Source organism: Xiphophorus maculatus, chromosome 12, assembly GCF_002775205.1.
Source record: "Xiphophorus maculatus strain JP 163 A chromosome 12, X_maculatus-5.0-male, whole genome shotgun sequence".
NCBI lineage: Eukaryota > Metazoa > Chordata > Actinopteri > Cyprinodontiformes > Poeciliidae > Xiphophorus > Xiphophorus maculatus.
This window is the reverse complement of record NC_036454.1, coordinates 19,693,479-19,698,551: the sequence shown is the minus strand read 5'-3', so window position 1 is coordinate 19,698,551 and position 5,073 is coordinate 19,693,479.

Below are 5,073 nucleotides of genomic sequence, written 5' to 3'. Positions count from 1 at the left end.
CACTGTTTGCTTCCTGTTCTCCATCCACAGCATTATCTATCAGGTTTTGACTCACATAAGACTGATCTTTTTGCAACACAGAACCTAGAATCTATACTGAAATCTGTCTGCCATACTCTCCAATAATACCACTTGATCAGCTTGATTCTTGTGCAACATTAAAACAAAAGGGACTTCATAAATTTGTTTAATCAAAGGACATTTTGGGGGAGAAAAAAATATACCACCTGATAAGATGTTTTAGTAAAAAGCTGCAACTCAATGTGTGAAATATTTCTGCTGTATGTCTAACCGTGGAAGTCTTGTGCCAGTTCAGTAGCTATAAATCACTGAGTCAAAGACCTAGTGAAAGAGTGTTTGATCCTGGTGATCTGCTGTGTGGACCCCAAGATGACCCATGTATCACATGACCTATTAAGGTGGTCTGCCTCTGGCAACCACTGGCAGGATAAAAGGAACATTTTACTTCTTAAACCTAAGGATGATGTCCTGTATAAAGTAAAAAGTTTAAAAGCAATAGCTGTGCTGTTCTTTTTTTTTTCCTCCCTGATGAAATTGAGGTTGGACCTCCCAGATCAGAACAGCCAGAAAAAACCTTCAGTTACACCATTTGTTTGTTCTGGTGTAAATACACAGAGAACAACCAACTGGCACATATCAAGATTACTAAATCACTCTTCAGAGCATTGCCAGAAGAAAGCTAAATTATTAAATAATGACATGGAAAAAGTTGTATAATTGAAGTGTCAAACAAGACCCAAGGTGGTGACACAGAAAGAGAAAAAACAGCTTGCTGTGATTTCCTGGGGTCCAGGGAAACGAGTTTGTGGGGGTGTGTTTTTGCAAGTTAGCTCCCTGTTTAGAGTAGAACATGTGGGAAAACGAAGCCGCCTCTGGACGGACGTGAACCTTGATCCTCCGAAGTCAAGTGAGGAGGTCCAGAACACAGCAGATGATCCCTGTTTTTTAAGGTAAAGGTAAAAGGAGGACAGCAGTGATAAAAGAACTGAGTTTATTCACAATTTGTCAGCTCTTCAAACATATCATATTTTGCTTATTGCAGTATGATTTTTTAAAAGTCCCAACTACAATCACACTTACACAGGAAGATATATGTATCCATCCATTATTTCTTCTCTTCAGCCATTCATACATTTTACTCCAACACACACACATTTACATATATAGATATCTATATATACATAAAAAGAGAGAGAGATGTATCCGATTATAAACATTGATCAGGCTTTTAAATTATGACAACCATGCCATTTATATTCACTTTGTGTTTGTTTTCAAAGTGAAATTAATAGTGGCATTTAAGTATTTCCAACAGCACTTCAAAGAGACAACAAAAATAGACAACATATTCAATATGCCAGTTGCCATTCTTCATATTTTGTGGCAGCTTAAAACAACATAAATAGTTTAAATGAAAAAAGAGAAAAATCAAGCACTGAGAGGATTTGAAGTCAAGATTTATTTTTTTTAATTTTCATTCATGTATGAACCAATAAGATCTGTTTCCTACACAGAAAAGCTATAGTTTTAAAGCATGAATACATAAGACAGATATAGACAATAATCAGTAAAAGAAAGGGAGCCAAAGAGATCAACATCACAATAACAGTCCCATAAAAGTGGTTAAAAGAGAGACAAAGACACACACACAATACAAACCTAAATTAACACACAATACAAACTAAATTAGAAATATGTTTTTTGTTTGTTTGTTTGTTTTTTAAATCAAGCTCTAAAAATTATTTAGAGCTGGGGGCTGTAAATTATTTTTCATAAAATAGGGAGCATCAATACAGAAAGCAACATTCTCAGATCTCAAGCTAGAGCAAGCTCATGTAAAGTTTTGTATAGATATAAGAGGATCCAAGATGATGTTTACCTCTCAATATAAATTACCGTAAGTGAACTGCAAAATGTAAAATAGCTGATTCATTGCCTTGTTTTGATTTTGCCAAAGACCAACTTGATTTCAACTTTTACATCCTTGATTTACGTTTTCTATTCATTAGACTACAAAATCTACAGATATAAATTATCTGCTTAAATATGACAATTTACTTTTGGTTTTATTATGATATCCAATTAGAAGTATGACTTAATTAAATAAGACTGGATTAAGAATTGAGCTTTGCTCTAAATGCAAAAGCCAGATAGTCAGAATTTATATCACCAACAGAAAAAAGAGCAATGTTTCATGTAACTCATACACATTTGTCACCTGCTTAAAAATCAGTGTTTTGATCCCTTCGAGCCAACATTTCAGTTAAAAATGTAGATCATTAATTTATGTTTACTGAGTGTATCAGTCTAATAGAAAACCCAACTAGACTATTATACACTGTATAAAACTTGCATAGCGCTTTTCAGGACCCTTAAAGACACTTTACAACCAGTCGTTTCCATTTACGCACACCTCGACACATTGATGATGGCAAGCTACTGCATTGTAGCCACAGAAGCCCTGGAGCTGTCTGACAGAAGCGAGGATGTCAGTCTGATTCTGGCCGGCTGGTGTTGGTGATTGCTGGAGTTGCAGGTGAAATGTCTTGCCCAAGGACACAAGGACAGAGGAGGACAGAACGGAAATCAGAGGGAATTCCTACTGCCCTCACCACCATCGCCCCTAAACCAAATGTCTTAGGTAGTTGTTTGGTTTAGGGTACAATTACTTTATAACAAAGGGCCTGGATTAGCCTAGAGACTATCTTCCTGTGCAATTCTCCTCGATTCCCATTTTTCATCAGTGCTTCATCTGGGATGTTTTCTGGGGATTGTCGTTTACAGCGCATGCAATTTAAGCTTCATAGAATCAAACTGGTGCACCACATACGTACATCCCAGCCAAACGTTACCGATTAAGTAAAAATTTTAAACATCGTCAGTGTTCTCACCTCCAGCAAGCAATTGTTTCACAATAATTGGGTTAGGATTCTCGGTATGAAGCAAAGCGTGGAACCAGGGCATGACTTTTACCAGGTTAGGTATGGATTAGTCTGGTTAAAAACCAGCTCCTTGTCTGCTGCTAATTGCTTCTTACAGAGGGTGTGAGCTCTTGGCTATTGAGTAACGACTGCTTACTGGAGGCGTGAAATGTGTTGAAGTTTTAAATTACGCACTTAATTTCATAAATTAAGTGTGTCCACTTAATTCATGAAAACTGTTTTTGTACTTACTTTGTTTTTTTTTTTACTGATATTAGAATTTGTTTGATGGCCTAAAACATTAAACTGTGGCAAAACAAAAACAGAAAAAAAATCTATAAGTGGGAAATATATGTTTCCCGCACTATGAATGTGACTGTTAGCTGATTTTGTCCAACAGCTTCTTGTCTGTTGGACAAAAAATTCCTTTCAAAAGGAATTTGAATGGAACAAATAGGATGTGACTGAAAACCCCAACACATCATTACCACCACATTAATCTTTGCATAGAGCTTTTAAAATAATACGACACAACTAAAGCAATGTAATCCTCCAACCACACATAGACCAATCCTATTATTGGTCTATGTGTGAATTGAAGACTGCAAGTAATTCCAGAAAATGAAGTTGAAAGCTAAGTGTCAAAATATTTGGATTTGAGTGAAAGCTATTGACACACTCCTTTCCACATAACACTTTAAAGCTATATTTGCATTTGATATGAATGTATATGGAGAAGAACCTTACTGCAGACTCAGAAGTCTTGGAAAACAAACTTTAATACAATCACAGTGAAATGACTGATGTCAAGACTGTTCCAAAATATCCTTCAACAGACCAAATGTGAGCAACAACAGTGGGTGAGTAAAACAAACAAACTGTTGTAAAGCACAACACAATACAATAATTACTGTATTTGGCAATTATCAAAATAAGAAGATATGTCAAAATTATGGCAGCAAAACAACAAGGATAACACAAAGCAGAGAACTCTCAACAATAAAACCTGGCAAAAACTTAAACATAACAATAAGTCAAAAGATTAAATATGTTTGGCAGAACTTTCTTGAGTAATGTGTCTATCACTGTAGATTAAACACTGCAGACAAGGGTGACAGTGTGAGACACTGATATTGAAGCCAAGCTGCCAATGAGTCAACACGAAGGAACACATTGTGGATAGCCTGATGACGCTTTGGTCTTGAGGAAGTCAAAATAATGATGTAAACCATTCCCAGCCATGAGAGAAAATTAAGTCAGCTGTGGAAAATTGTCTTGGATTTCTCAGCTCCAATTTTCTGAATACCATTTTGAATAGCTGCATAAAGTTTAGGCTTGGGTTGCATACAGAAGCTTAGTTGTTACTGTACATCACTGGCCATTCATAAGTAAAATGTTCGCATGCATTTGACATTTTCATGTCATAAACGTTGCAATTCTTTAAAAACTTAATGAACTACTTGTAAGGGTGGATTATCAGAAAAACCTTAATTTTGTCAGTCAGACATTTGATGCTCCTGATCACTACGTTCCTCTGTGAACTCTCAAAATACATACACACATATATATATATATATAGATGTGTGTATTCATTGAATGTTCTATAAATACTTAATGTTCTATGACTATGCTCTTCAAATCTACTTAGTCTTTGGTTTAACTCAAATAATTAGACAATCAGTTAACACCAACAGCTATAAGAAAATCCACTCGGTTTGTGCTGATCAAAAGGATGTCTTAACGAGCGCGTCGGAACAGAGGGGGTTACTCCTTGCCACTAGCTATTGAAAACCATTGAAGCAAGAAGGAAATGATTGGGGATTTGTACGTTATTCAAACAACAAAAGAAGCTTTGAATGGTGCTGTCTCTAGTTTTAGTATGAGTGACAACTTGTGTGAGGGCAACCAAGACACTACTCTGCTTACAGATGCATCACAATGAATATCATTGAACAGTTAACTAGTATTACATAGATTAATTACAAAGTAATATAGTTCAAGGTACAGCTCTGACAGTTGTGGCTTAGAAACCCAGGATTCAGTTTCTGTGGAAATTAAATAAATGAGATTGATATAGAAAAGTGTTAGGTAATAGCAGACAGTCACCATGGCCCTTCACACGGAGACCGAG